Here is a 16,424-nt window from a genome sequence, read left to right as displayed (position 1 = left end):
GGAATCAGGCGATTCAAGCGCCTAGAGTTTCGTCTCAAAATTCTCTTTCCGTTTAACCCACTCAAACAAGTTTTTGCTACTGTAAAATTTGACCTAGATCCAGAATTAGTAAACGAAGCTTGTTTCTTTCGCCGTTTGACTTTCGTTGCTTCGTTCGATTTGATTCTTTTTGCAAACCGGAGTTCTTAAGTTGAACTTTCTGGTTGGATCTTTTATTGAGTTTTACTTGTGCATTAGATGAGTACTTATTGTTTGCTTGTTTGTTTGCGATAGAGTACCCGGAGTGCGCCGCTTGTTACTTCGAATCTCTAGGTTACGCGGATCATCAGCAAGGCAAGTAACACTTTGATCATACTTTTCCATACCCAGTTTTTATTGCATTAGATCAATCCTCAAACATTGCATGGTTAGGATCTAATTAAACTGTGGGTATTGGGAAGTAGTTGAGGTAGTACCTATTACCTGTTTTATTATCAAACCCTTGGGAGTTACTTCTACGTTTGCTTATATTGCCATGCTATGCTCGTAGACGTGGATTGGGTTTGAGAGATATTCATGACAGATGTGAGATTGTTAATTAATGGTTTACTTAAGGTGGCAACTAAAACTCACATCTGGGTGGATTGAGGCACCTGGAGAACCCAGTGCTGCCTGTATTTTTGGATATCCCGGAGTACCCGTGTGATCATCCTATGGACCGCCACCCAGGCTCAAAGGGATCATGAGATTATTCATGCTAGAAACTTCCGTGTGCAGCCACAAGCTATTATGGGCTCTAGCATAGTTGATTAAGTTGTGTGAGCTCTTGAAGAGGTAGACTAGCAGATGTAGGGGATGTAGGTGGTACGGTCTACCCAGAGTAGAGAGTTTACGCTTCTGAAAGACTGTGTCTCGGTCATCCGTTTCTCAAACATCATGCAGTGCGAGAATCAAGCGGAGGCGATCGAGTCTTGTGGGGAAAAGTGCACAAACCTCTGCAGAGTGTACAAACTAATCATGGTTAGCCGTGTCCCCGGTTATGGACAACTTGAGTATCTAGTACCTGGATTATCATGTGAATCTCATCACCATGTTACTTTAATTAATTTTGTTGGGTTAATGATGATACTTAATTGGGATTGAGTTGGAGGTACCTTCTCAATGTTTAACAACCACCATGATAGTTAAATAAAATTTATTCCTTTGCAGTAGGGAAAAATTGGCTTTTCGCAAAACTGTAACCATAGAGCTTTCCACCAGCCATATATGCATGTAGTATAGCATTATTATGTTCATTATTCTCTATGTGTTACATTGCCAGCATATTCCATGTGCTGACCCATTTTCGGGCTGCAACGTTTTATGTTGCAGACTTTTCAGACGACGAGTAAGGTGCCTTAGGTTGTGGTCTTATACTCAGTGATGCCGTTGGAGTTGATGGACTCACTTATCTTCCAAGCCTTCCGCTGTTATCGTTTTTAGATGGCCTTAAGCCATATTTATCATACTTATTCTCTTTTGAGATATTCGTTGTAATAAGTGTGTGATTGCTACTCTGTTATAAATCCTCCATTTGTACTGTGCGTGTCAGCATTACTGATCCAGGGATGACACTGGTGCACAGCAGCACAGACTGTTTGAGGTCTGGTCGCTACATATTGTTGATCGGAAATAATGTAGAATTATTCTGCAAAGCATAAAGGAGTGTTTACAAGGAGTTTTTCAAAGAAAGACCTCGGTATAGCTACTTACATATTGAGCATCAAGATCTATAGAGATAGATCAAGACGCTCGATAAGTTTTTTTCAATGAGTACATACCTTAACAAGATTTTGAAGTGGTTCAAAATGAAACAGTCAAAGAAAAAGTTTCTTGTTTGTGTTACAAGGTGTGAAATTGAGTAAGACTCAAAGCCCGACACGGCAGAAGATAGAAAAAGAATGAAAGTCATTTCCTATGCCTTGGCCATAGGTTCTATAAAGTATGCCATGCTGTGTACCAGATCTATTGATCACTGGACAACGGTCAAAATTATCCTTACTGGAATAAGGATATGTTTCTCAATTATGGAAGTGACAAAAGGTTCGTCGTAAAGGGTTACATCGATGCAAGTTTTGACACTAATCTAGATGACTCTAAGTCTCGGTCTAGATACATATTGAAAGTGGGAGCAATTAGCTAGAGTAGCTCCATGCAGAGCATTGTCGACATAGAAATTTGCAAAATACTTACGGATCTGAATGTGACAGACCCGTTAACTAAAATTATCTCACAAGCAAAACATGATCAGACCTTAGTACTCTTTGGGTGTTAATCACATAGCGCCGTGAACTAGATTACTGACTCTAGTAAACCCTTTGGGTGTTGCTCACGTGACGATGTGAACTATGGGTGTTAATCACATGGTGATGTGAACTATTGATGTTAAATCACATGGCGATGTGAACTAGATTATTGACTCTAGTGCAAGTGGGAGACTGAAGGAAATATGCCCTAGAGGCAATAATAAAGTTATTATTTATTTCCTTATATCATGATAAATGTTTATTATTCATGCTAGAATTGTATTAACTGGAAACTTGATACATGTGTGAATACATAGACAAACAGAGTGTTACTAGTATGCCTCTACTTGACTAGCTCGTTGATCAAAGATGGTTATGTTTCCTGGCCATAGACATGAGTTGTCATTTGATTAACGGGATCACCTCATTAGGAGAATGATGTGATTGACTTGACCCATTCCGTTAGATTAGCACTCGATCGTTTAGTATGTTGCTATTGCTTTCTTCATGACTTATACATGTTCCTATGACTATGAGATTATGCAACTCCCGTTTACCGGAGGAACACTTTGTGTGCTACCAAACATCACAACGTAACTGGGTGATTATAAAGGTGCTCTACAGGTGCTTCCAAAGGTACTTGTTGGGTTGGCGTATTTCGAGATTAGGATTTGTCACTCCGATTGTCGGAGAGGTATCTCTGGGCCTACTCAGTAATGCACATCACTATAAGCCTTGCAAGCATTGTGACTAATGAGTTAGTTGCGGGATGATGTATTACGGAACGAGTAAAGAGACTTGCCGGTAACGAGATTGAATTAGGTATCGAGATACCGACGATCGAATCTCGGGCAAGTAACATACCGATGACAAGGGGAACAACGTATGTTGTTATGCGGTCTGACCGATAAAGATCTTCGTAGAATTTGTGGGAGCCAATATGAGCATCCAGGTTCCGCTATTGGTTATTGATCGGAGAGGTGTCTCGGTCATGTCTACATAGTTCTCGAACCCGTAGGGTCCGCACGCTTAACGTTACGATGACAGTTATATTATGAGTTTATATGTTTTGGTGTACCGAAGGAGTTCGGAGTCCCGGATGAGATCAGGGACTTGACGAGGAGTCTCGAAATGGTGGAGACATAAAGATCGATATATTGGACGACTATATTCGGACATCGGAAAGGTTCCGAGTGATTCGGGTATTTTTCGGAGTACCGGAGAGTTACGGGTATTCATATTGGGCCTTAATGGGCCATAGGGAAAGGAGAGAAAGGCCCCAAAGGGTGGCCGCACCCCTCCCCATGGACTAGTCCGAATTGGACTAGGGAGGGGGGCGCCCCCTTCCTTCTTTCTCCTTCTCCCTTCCTTTCTCCTATTCCAACAAGGAAAGGAGGATTCCTACTCCCGGTGGGAGTTGGACTCCCCCCTTGGCGCGCCCTCCTCCTTGGCCGGCCGCCTCCCCCTTGCTCCTTTATATACGGGGGCAGGGGGCACCCCATAGACACAACAATTGATCAACGATCTCTTAGCCATGTGCGGTGCCCCCTCCACCATATTACACCTCGATAATATCGTAGCGGTGCTTAGGCGAAGCCCTGCGTCGGTAGTACATCATCATTGTCACCACGCCGTCGTGCTGATGAAACTCTCCCTCAACACTCGGCTGGATCGGAGTTCGAGGGACGTCATCGAGCTGAACGTGTGCTGAACTCGGAGGTGCCGTTGGTTCGGTACTTGATCGGTCAGATCGTGAAGACGTACGACTACATCAACCGCGTTGTGTTAACGCTTCTGCTTTCGGTCTATGAGGGTACGTGGACAACACTCTCCCCTCTCGTTGCTATGCATCACCATGATCTTGCGTGTGCGTAGGAATTTTTTTGAAATTACTACGTTCCCCAACAGGTTAGGCTACCCGTGGCCATTTACTCCGACAGTAGTCCCCGAAGCTGGTTGGCTTCGAGGCTGAGAGGAGGTCGAGAAGCTCGGTCAGCTTCTTATCTTGACGAGCCAGCAGCTGGGAGCCGGCTTCGGTTGGGCGCGCCGTCTTGGCAAAATTTCTAAATTCGGAAGGCGGGAGTCAGTTGGTGCGCGCGCCGGGCTGCGGGCCGGCCGCTCGCTGCCCGCGGACCACAAGGCATCCTCCGGCTGAAAAAAGCCTGCCAACCCACACGCGTGACAGGACGTCGCCGCAGGCCGGGGGCCCACCACTCCTATGCGTAGGCCCAGACACGGATTCTCTGTGGCCCAAAGCTGACCGCACGCCTTCCGGCGGCGGTTTCTGCATGCCGTTAGGGTGTAATAATCGCTGGACGTGGGGGAGTGGGCGTAGTTAATCCCATGTCCCCCCCCCCCCCACGCCTCGCCTCCTCGGCTTCGCCGCACGAGGCTATAAGTAGGGGGAGGAGGGGAAGCGGCAGACGCTCGCACGCTCCTCCTCTCTCCGCCATCTTCTTCCTCCTCCTTTCCATCGCAGCAGCATCTCGCCGCCACGCCGTCCCGCCAATCTTCGCATCACCCCGCAGCTTTGCCGCCGCGGGGCCGTGCTTCCTCCGCCGCTGCATCCTTTCTCGCCAGCTTCTCGCCACCATGCAGTACGGCGGAGACTGGGACAGCTCCAACGTTCATATGGACCACATCGACTTCCTCCGCAAGATGCGGCGGTTGCCCGGCAAAGACCAGGTGCGGGTCCGTCTCGCGCCGGAGAAGGAGATCACGCCGATGCCGGAGGAAGACGAGCGGGTAATCTTTCGCTCGCACTTCCTGCGCGGCCTCGGTCTGCCCGCGAGCACCTTCTTCCGCTCCTTCCTCGAGTTCTATCAACTCCAGCCGCACCACCTCACCCCGAACATGGTGGTGCTACTGTCCGCCTTCGTCACTCTGTGCGAGGGCTTTCTTGGCGTTCTCCCCACCCTCGAGCTCTGGGGGGAATTCTTCCAAACCAAGCTCGGCACCCGCATGCAGGGCGTGCCGGCTCAGAGCGGCGCCTTCATCGCGATGCGGAGGCCGGCAGCCGACAACCCCTTCCCCGTCATCACGTTGATCCAGTCGGTGAAGCGCTGGCAGAAGTCGTACTTCTACATGAAGAACGTCACCCCACAAGGCGACTACGTCAACTTGCCGGCTTACGTAGCCGGCCCGCCGGCTGGGAGGCGGCCCAGTGGTCCTATCGGGCCGTGACGCTATCGCCGGCTGGAGCCGCGGCCGTCGCCCGACTCCGGGTAATGATCCAGTCGGAGGGCCTGACTGGGTCCGACCTGCTGGCTGCCTTCGTCGCGCGCCGGGTGCTTCCGCTTCAAAGCCGCCCTCATCTGATCTGTCAGATGAGCGGCCAACTCGATCCGAGTCGGATGTGCACCAAGAATATGCCTCACGACGAGGTGGCTCATATGGTGAATTATCTTGCGAACTGCAAGCTCTCTGCAGAGTGGCGGTTTGGCAAGGAGCCGTACTCCCGTGCTCATCCCCTGCCTACGGTATGCTTTCTTTATCCTTTCTTCTCTTAGTTTTGTCGCCAAGTTTTTCTTGGCCGACTCTGACCAGTCGGCACGTCTTGGCAGAGCCCTCTCCTTCGACCTGCGGCCGGGTCGGGGGCGGATCGCCGATTTCTCCCCGACCGGGCGGAGCATCACTTGGAGGACCACGACTTGGGGACGGCCGCCATGGACGACAACACCAAGGCGGGAGGCAGCGAAGCAGGTGACGACGCAGGCGGATCCGTGCTTGGAGCCAGCTTCGACGACTGGCCGGATGACGATGAGGCGGAAATTGTCCCACGCCGCCAGCCGGCGTCTGGCCATGGCGCGGGTTCCTCCGCCGCGCCGCCTGCTTGGGGCGGCGGGCAGAAGCGCCGGGCCGCGTCGGGCTTGTTCGGCAGTTGGCCGAAGAAGCCCAAGGGCGGGCGGCGGCGACCAGGCGGTATGAGGCGGCCGCGAAGGCGGCCCGCTTCCGCAAGGTGGTGAAGCAGCCGCAGATGGTGTCGGCGTAAGTGTAGATTCTCTTGCATACTATGTCTTCTTTTCTTGTCGATTTCTGAATCCTTGTCTTGTCTCAAAAATCAGGGCTCCGCTTTCTCTTGAGCGGGTTGCTGCCGCCTCCGTGGTTGGATCGCCGGGAGGATCCGGGAGCACCCGCCGTGTGGACCCCCGCGCCGAGCTTCAAGCGGCGACGGAGCGAAATGCGCGGGAGGAGCAGGAGGCGGAGGAGCTGAGGGCGGCTGCCGCCAAGGCGGCACAGGAGGAGGAGGAGTCGGCGAAGGCGCGTGCCGACACGGCGGCCAAGGCCTAGGCGGAGGCTGGAGCCGCGGCGACAACGGAGGGGGCCTTGCTTGTCACCCCTCTGCGTGTTGCGGCGCCCGAGGTCCCGGAGCCCCCGTCGAAGGAAGCCGGCGGCGACCTGCCGGGGTTGGAGAGGGCGGACGACATCGTCGTCTAGGAGAGGGAGGCGGCACCGCCCTCGCCGACTGGGGTGGCCCAAGGCAGCCGGCCTAACGCGCCACCTGCGCAATCGGCTGGGGGCGAGCCGGCAGCGAGGACGGACCTGGTGGTCCAGTCGCCATCGCACCAGCGCGCGGGGAAGGCAACCTCGGCTCCGGACCCGCAGAAGGCCGCGGGCTCCAGCTCGTCGGCCCAGGACGTGGAGGCGGCCAGCGCCAGCTCGGGGTGGACGCCGGGTGGTGGGACGGCCGTGGTGAATGTGGCGGCGCAAGAAGTCCGGAACCGGCTTCAGTCCCAGGCCTCAGTGCTGAGGCAATATAATGACGAGTTCCTCGCGACACGGGCGGCCATTCGGGTAAGTCTTCCCGTTTTTGCTTCTTGATCTTGGTTTCTTCCGTGGGGGCGCGTCAGCGTACCCACTGGGTGTAGTCCCCGAGTTCCGAGTCGGCTGCTGAGCAGACGGCTTGGAACTTCTTAGTGTGCTTTGTTTGCTATCTTGCTCTCATTCGCTTCTTTGTCTGACTTGCAGGACTACCACAACCTCCATGCGGCTGCCTTCAACTCCCAGGCTCGGGAGCTGACCCAGAAGAATGCTGATCTATCTGAGAGCCGGGGTAAGTGCTTCATCTTTTATCTCACGTGGGGGCGCGTCAGTGCACCCACTGGGTGTAGTCCCCGAGATTCGGGCCGACTGCTGAGCAGTTGGGTCGGATCTTTCTTGACGACTTCTTTCTTATTGCTCTTTTCTTATTTGCCATATCTGGGGGCCGGTTGTCTTGCCAGATCTTTACATTTTCTTTTTTGAACACCAGATATTTACATCGTCTGATGATTTTTTAACTCGCACACAATTACACAAAAATATGATTTTTCAAACCGTTTTGGTTAGGCGTTGCATGTAGATCTAGTTCAAATTTGAATTACGGTCATTAAATGGTTCGAAAATCACTTAAATGTCTTTAAAAGGTTAAATGACCCCTGAAAATTTCCAAATTTTCACATGACAGTTGTATTAGTGCACGTTAAACGTAGGAAAAAATTTGAAGGCTGTATGAGGAAGCTATCTCCCTTCCGTCAGCAAACATGTATTGTTCCCTCTCGGATCCACGAACCTTCTAGTGACTTGCTCCGGTTTGTGAGGGGTGTGTGTCCAAACTTTCGTCAAACAGGCCAATTTTTTACCAAACTCTCGGATCATTTTTTAATTTTTTGGAATTAAAATGCCATGGCATGCACTCCATGCATGTGCCCATGCCTTGACACCAATATGTTTGAAAATTCCTTCGAATTTACTGCACATGGAATTAACTCGCACACAAGTACACAAAATTATGATTTTTCAAACCGTTTTGGTTAGGCGTTGCATGTAGATGTAGTTCAAATTTGAATTACAGTCATTAAATGGTTGGAAAATCACTTAAATGTCTTTAGAAGGTCAAATGACCCCTAAAATTTACCAAATTTTCACATGACAGTTGCACGTTAAACGTAGGAAAAAATTTGAAGGCCGTAAGAGGAAGCTATCTCCCGTTCGTCATCAAACATGCATTGTTCCCTCTCGGAACCACGAACCTTCTAGCGAGTTGCTCTGGTGTGTGAGGGGCGTGTGTCCAAACGTTCGTCAAACATGCCAATTTCTTTACCACATCATCTTGGTGGCATGACATTACATCAACCAAGGTTTCATGTGTTTCTGATCATTTTTCTAATTTTTTTGAATTAAAATGCCATGTCACTCCATGCATACGTATGCATGTGTCCATGCGTGAGACCAATATGTTTGAAAATTCCTTCTAATTTACTGCACATGGAATTAACTCGCACGCAAGTACACAGATATGATTTTTCAAACCGTTTTGGTTCGGCGTTGCATGTAGATGTAGTTCAAATTTGAATTACGATCATTAAATGGTTAGAAAATCACTTAAATGTCTTTGAAAGGTCAAATGACCCCTAGAATTTTCCAAAATTTCACATTACAGTTGTAGTAGTGCACGTTAGACGTAGAAAAAATTTGAAGGCTGTAAGTGGAAGCTATCTCCCATTCGTCATCAAACATGCATTGTTCCCACTCGGAACGACGAACCTTCTAGCGAGTTGCTCCTGTTTCTGAGGTGTGTGTGTCCAAGGTTTCGTCAAACATGCCAATTTCTTTACCACATCATCTTGGTGGCATCCCATTAAATCAAGCAACGTTTCATGTTTTTCTAATCATTTTTTATTTTTTTGGAATTAAAATGCCATGGCATGCACTCCATGCATGTGCCCATGCCTTGACACCAATGTGTTTGAAAATTCCTTCTAATTTACTGCACATGGAATTAACTCGCACACGAGTACACAAAAATATTATTTTTCAAACCGTTATGGTTAGGCGTTGCATGTAGATGTAGTTCAAATTTGAATTACGGTCATTAAATGGTTAGAAAATCACTTAAATGTCTTTAAAAGGTCAAATGGCCCAAGAAATTTACCAAAATTTTCACATGACAGTTGTATTAGTGCACGTTAAACGTAGGAAAAAATTTGAAGGATGTTAGAGGAAGCTATCTCCCGTACGTCATCAAACATGCATTGTTCCCTCTCGGAACCACGAACCTACTAGCGAGTTGCTTCGGTTTGTGAGGGGTGTGTGTCCAAACGTTCGTCAAACATGTCAATTTCTTTACCACATCATCTTGGTGGCATGACATTACATCAACCAAGGTTTCATGTGTTTCTGATCATTTTTCTATTTTTTGAAATAAAATGCCATGTCACTCCATGCATACGTATGCATGTGTCCATGTCGTGAGACCAGTATGTTTGAAAATTCCTTCTAATTTACTACACATGGAATTAACTCGCACACAAGTACACACAAATATGATTTTTCAAACCGTTTTGGTTAGGCGTTGCATGTAGATGTAGTTCAAATTTGAATTACGGTCATTAAATGGTTAGAAAATCACTTAAATGTCTTTAAAAGGTCAAATGACCCATAGAATTTTCCAAAATTTCACATTACAGTTGTAATAGTGCACGTTAGACATAGAAAAATTTGAAGGCTGTATGAGGAAGCTATCTCCCTTCCGTCAGCAAACATGCATTGTTCCCTCTCGGATCCACGAACCTTCTAGTGACTTGCTCCGGTTTGTGAGGGGTGTGTGTCCAAACTTTCGTCAACAGGCCAATTTTTTACCAAACTCTCGGATCATTTTTTAATTTTTTGGAATTAAAATGCCATGGCATGCACTCCATGCATGTGCCCATGCCTTGACACCAATATGTTTGAAAATTCCTTCGAATTTACTGCACATGGAATTAATTCGCACACAAGTACACAAAAATATGATTTTTCAAACCGTTTTGGTTAGGCGTTGCATGTAGATGTAGTTCAAATTTGAATTACAGTCATTAAATGGTTGGAAAATCACTTAAATGTCTTTAGAAGGTCAAATGACCCCTAAAATTTACCAAATTTTCACATGACAGTTGCACGTTAAACGTAGGAAAAAATTTGAAGGCCGTAAGAGGAAGCTATCTCCCGTTCGTCATCAAACATGCATTGTTCCCTCTCGGAACCACGAACCTTCTAGCGAGTTGCTCTGGTGTGTGAGGGGCGTGTGTCCAAACGTTCGTCAAACATGCCAATTTCTTTACCACATCATCTTGGTGGCATGACATTACATCAACCAAGGTTTCATGTGTTTCTGATCATTTTTCTAATTTTTTTGAATTAAAATGCCATGTCACTCCATGCATACGTATGCATGTGTCCATGCGTGAGACCAATATGTTTGAAAATTCCTTCTAATTTACTGCACATGGAATTAACTCGCACGCAAGTACACAGATATGATTTTTCAAACCGTTTTGGTTCGGCGTTGCATGTAGATGTAGTTCAAATTTGAATTACGATCATTAAATGGTTAGAAAATCACTTAAATGTCTTTGAAAGGTCAAATGACCCCTAGAATTTTCCAAAATTTCACATTACAGTTGTAGTAGTGCATGTTAGACGTAGAAGAAATTTGAAGGCTGTAAGTGGAAGCTATCTCCCATTCGTCATCAAACATGCATTGTTCCCACTCGGAACGACGAACCTTCTAGCGAGTTGCTCCTGTTTCTGAGGTGTGTGTGTCCAAGGTTTCGTCAAACATGCCAATTTCTTTACCACATCATCTTGGTGGCATGCCATTAAATCAAGCAACGTTTCATGTTTTTCTAATCATTTTTTATTTTTTTGGAATTAAAATGCCATGGCATGCACTCCATGCATGTGCTCATGCCTTGACACCAATGTGTTTGAAAATTCCTTCTAATTTACTGCACATGGAATTAACTCGCACACAAGTACACAAAAATATTATTTTTCAAACCGTTATGGTTAGGCGTTGCATGTAGATGTAGTTCAAATTTGAATTACGGTCATTAAATGGTTAGAAAATCACTTAAATGTCTTTAAAAAGTCAAATGGCCCAAGAAATTTACCAAAATTTTCACATGACAGTTGTATTAGTGCACGTTAAACGTAGGAAAAAATTTGAAGGACGTTAGAGGAAGCTATCTCCCGTTCGTCATCAAACATGCGTTGTTCCCTCTCGGAACCACGAACCTTCTAGCGAGTTGCTTCGGTTTGTGAGGGGTGTGTGTCCAAACGTTCGTCAAACATGTCAATTTCTTTACCACATCATCTTGGTGGCATGACATTACATCAACCAAGGTTTCATGTGTTTCTGATCATTTTTCTATTTTTTTGAAATAAAATGCCATGTCACTCCATGCATACGTATGCATGTGTCCATGTCGTGAGACCAATATGTTTGAAAATTCCTTCTAATTTACTACACATGGAATTAACTCGCACACAAGTACACATATATGATTTTTCAAACCGTTTTGGTTAGGCGTTGCATGTAGATGTAGTTCAAATTTGAATTACGGTCATTAAATGGTTAGAAAATCACTTAAATGTCTTTAAAAGGTCAAATGACCCATAGAATTTTCCAAAATTTCACATGACAGTTGTATTAGTGCACGTTAAACGTAGGAAAAAATTTGAAGGCCGTAAGAGGAAGCTATCTCCCGTTTGTCATCAAACATGCATTGTTCCCTCTCGAAACCACGAACCTTCTAGCGAGTTGCTCCGGTTTGTGAGGGGTGTGTGTCCAAACTTTCGTCAAACATGCCAATTTCTTTACCACATCATCTTGGTGGCATGACATTACATCAACCAAGGTTTCAAATGTTTCTGATTTTTTTGGAATTAAAATGCCATGCCACTCCATGCATACGTATTCATGCATATTTGTCCATGTCGTGATACAAATATGTTTGAAAATTCCTTCTAGTTTACTGCACATGGAATTAACTCACACACAAGTACAGAAAATATGATTTTTCAAACCGTTTTGGTTTGGCGTTGCATGTAGATGTAGTTCAAATTTGAATTACGGTCATTAAATGGCTAGAAAATCACTTAAATGTCTTTAAAAGGTCAAATGACCCCTAGAGTTTTCAAAAATTTCACATTACAGTTGTAGTAGTGCACGTTAGACGTAGAAAAAAATTTGAAGGCCGTAAGAGGAAACTATCTCCCGTTCATCATCAAACATTCATTGTTCCCTCTCGGAACCACGAGCCTTCTAGTGAGTTGCTCCGGTTTGTGAGGGGTGTGTGTCCAAACTTTGGTCAAACTTGCCAATTTTTTTACCACATCATCTTGGTGGCATGATATTACATCAACCAAGGTTTCATGTGTTCTGATTTTTTTAATTTTTTGGAATTAAAATACCATGTCACTCCATGCTTAATTGTGTCATAGCCGTTAAACCAATATGTTTGAAAATTCCTTCCAATTTACTGCACATGGAATTAAATCGCACACAGGTACACGAAATATGAGTTTTCAAACCGTTATGGTTAGCTGTTGCATGTACATGTAGTTCAAATTTCAATTACGGTCATTAAATGGCTAGAAAATCACTTAAATGTCTTAGAAGGTCAAATGACCCCTGAAATTTTCCAAAATTTTACATGACAGTTATATTAATACTACAAAATTTCTCGTTCATTTAAAACACCATCCGTTGGCACTTTATTCCAAATTCGTCTTTCACAGCTAATAAAAAATATCTACAACATCACACAGTTGTTTTCTAGGAACCGTTTGCGATGAAAATATCTTGGTCTATTTAAGTCTCCCTCCTTAAGCTTCGCCGGCTCGTCTGCTCTAGTGCCTGCAATCCCCGAATCCATGAATCTCGATCCCCATTCCCGCACCCCCTTCTTGCAACGATGACGCCGAGGAAACGCTTCGTAAGACCCATATGATGGCCGCATCCCCCCCGAGCGCTGCCACCTGCGCCGAGAGCGCGGCCGCCTACGCCGAGAGTGCTGCCGCATCCGCAGTGAGCGCGTCCGCTTCCGCTGAGAGGGCATCTGCGGCAGCCAATAGGGCAGCAGCAGCAGCCGAGATGGCTGCAGCAGCTGTTGCGACGGCGGCTACAAACGCCAAGAGCGCTCGAGCTGCCGTCCATGCCGCTGACATCGCCCTGGCCCAGGTCGAGGCCATCCACGCCAAGATCAAGGATGCACACGCCAAGATATTCTAGGCCACCTCGGACTGCAGCATGCAACCCACGTTTGAAAAGGCGGCGGTGGCCATGGAGCACCTGCTTCCTCATGAGGTCGCCGAGCGGGAGCTGGAGATGCAGGAGGCGGCGGAGATCAAGGAGCGCCGGGAGGAGTAGTTGCGTGTGGCCGAGGTCGAGGTAGAGAAGAGTCTCTCCGTCGAGAAATCGGTGGTGGAGTACCAACGCGAGCTCTGGCGCAGCCACTACTACGAGTACTACAACCTTGAGGGCGGCGCCGAGGACGAGGACGAGGACGAGGACGCGGTCGACTTTAGCAGGGGGGACGCGAAGTCCACCAACGGCGGCATGTCGCCAGGACAAGTCATTGACGTCTCATCTCACACCGGCGATGCATAGGCCAGTGTGGCGGTGGATTTTTAATTATGCGTACTTAGGCTTTGTTTTTAATGCTGGTCTTTTGTTAGAGCAATGTTTAGATCAACTGGCTCTGTGTAATTACTAAAATTGCTTAATTCAGTAAGTGTGGTCTGTCTGCTGTATGCTCTTTTGTGTGCCCAAATTAGCAAGCGATGTTAAATTATGCAATGACGTACCTGGGGAAATTTCCACCAAAATTTGAATTATCAAACTCATCCCATGTGCGTAAAGCAGAAGAATCTTTTGCGATGCACACAATCATTCAAAGTGAATGGTCCGGCGGCACCGCGCGCGTTAGAAGTGAATGTGCCCATGCCTTGAGACCAAAATTTGAATTATCAAACTCATCCCATGCGCGTAAAGCAGAAGAATCGTTTGCGATGCACACAATCGTTCAAAGTGAAAGGTCCGGCGGCACCGCGCGCAAAGTTTCGCTCCACATTTCCAAACTTTTGGCCTACCACCAAAATATCTACCCCCGCCCCCTTCCCCACCCCCTTTTCTCCCCGACCACAAGTCACATTTCCCCTGTTTCCTCCTTCCTTACTTCCTTTCTAAGCTATAGCCGTTTCCTCGCTCTCGCCGTCTCGCATCCTACCGCCGGGGCTGCCATAGTCTTCTTCAAAGACATCTCCAGCGGTTCCTCCTCTGGCAACTACTCCTTCACCACCCGGGTATGCCTCTCTTCTCTCTCTCGGGCTATGACTTGGAATGAAGGATTTTTACCCGGAGGTCAATTTGAGTCGTTTCTTCCTCTTATAGCTCCCTAAGACCATCAGTGGCAACGAATGGAGCGGGGTGGCTGAAGATCTATCTGCTCATTTTCACCATCAATCTCCATGTGTGAAGCTACTTGCATTTGATTCTATGGACACTGGGAGGAAGTTTCTTGCATGTGGAGAGAAGGTTAGACCCTCTTCCATTGTTACAAATCATTTGTTAGATTTGATTTAGACACTGTCACGGTCCCAACCCATTCATACCACACCTTCAACCAAACGCATCCTAAGACAGTGTCACACTTTGTACCTAGTATCTTAAATTGTTGCCATCTCATCAGCGGTGCCATTAGAAAATTATTTGGCACCACTTCAGCAGTTTGTGCAGCCAACTTTGGTCCACACATCCGAGCAGCCAAGCAGTAAATACTAAATCTTTATGGCACGAAGGAACTGGGCATCGGAGCAATTACGTGCTCCGGAGTCCGGGTCCCTGATTTTTTTCCGCTGCATCGGCTCGCCAGTTCAGGGCACCGGTGCAAGATGTAGCAATAGTTGTCTTTACACTAGTTTTGGCATACGTAGTGGACGGCCTTGGTGCTATTAGTTCTATGTTACTAAATTTGTGCATGTACACACCTGTTAGTATCAATTTGCTGTCATCCAAACACTGTCGCTATGCTGTTCCAGTTATATTTACCTTCCTCATAAAATGTTCAATTTGTTATTTATTGTACATGAGTAAGAACTTGTAGCGTCGTTGTAGTTAATTATAGCTTCCGATGTTCCAGAATTTGGTTGTTGTCTCAGTACCAATTATTTCATTTGCACATTGATCTTTTTGAGAAGATATGTCATAATTAACATGTTTCTTCAGTTTTTCAAAATAAGCATTGGTGATTTTCTATGTTGCTATAAACCCATTTCCCCTACAATTTTTACTGATCTAGTTTTAAATATTATAGGATGAACGGAAGTGTTCTTACTTGGAGTGGGTTGATCAAGAGTGGCCAGAGTCTTTGAAGATGTGCCTAACGAAGCTCTGGAGCATGTATGAGGAAGTGAACACACGTAGGCTTACAGAAAGTCTTGTCAACGCTAAAGCAAATTTGAAGGTGGAGAATGAGCTCAGATTTTTTAAATCAGACTTTGCCTGAGCAAAACGAAGGAGGACGCACTTTCCCAGTTGGCCCGAGCAAAACGGGTTCTTACTGAACTGAAAGTAGAGGTGGATAAGATGAGCCTGGATGATCTCGATTAGGGAAATGAATATATTGTTCTTATGAAGTTGAACTAGCTATATGTTGTACTATGCTGTTTTCATGTAGCTACCGTACTGTGATGTTATAATATATTTATGTGCCTGAGATGAAATTGGCAAACAGCTGTTCAATATGAAATGTGAATTTGCGTAATACTGGAATTATTAATTGTAAACTAATAAACTTGCTAAATGTGTCATGGACCTTTGCAAACGGTTCTAGCAGTAAAAGCGCTTGCGATGGATTGCCCAATGCCACACAGTTTTCTTCATCAAATCGTGTGTGATATAGTTGATAAAAGCAACCAGCTAACCAAGGAAGACCGTGTGTGATAGTTACACCTGTCACACACGAGCTTACACATAAAACTGTGTGGGATGTACGTCCGAATGGAAACGTTTTCCCTGGATTGACTGTGTGGGATGTACATAAGAACGGAAATGTATTCCTTGGATTGACTGTGTGTGATATACATACGAACGGAAATGTTTTTATGGGATTCACCGTGTGGGATGTACATACCTACGGAAATGATTTTCTCGGATTACCATGTGGGATGTACATACCTACGGAAATGGTTTTCTCGGATTACCGTGTGGGATGTACATACCTACGGAAATGATTGGGTTTCGATGCCTCGCCCGATCACACACGGCCCCAGCCTGGGTCCCAGGAGGGCCTATCCCCGATGATTTCTGGGTCGTGTGGGAAGGACACCCTATCGCACACACTCACTTGGCGACGG

The sequence above is a fragment of the Triticum aestivum genome, chromosome 1D (genome assembly GCF_018294505.1).
Source record: "Triticum aestivum cultivar Chinese Spring chromosome 1D, IWGSC CS RefSeq v2.1, whole genome shotgun sequence".
Taxonomy (NCBI): Eukaryota; Viridiplantae; Streptophyta; class Magnoliopsida; order Poales; family Poaceae; genus Triticum; species Triticum aestivum.
The sequence above is the reverse complement of the archived record's forward strand: the minus strand, read 5'-3'. Positions refer to the sequence as shown.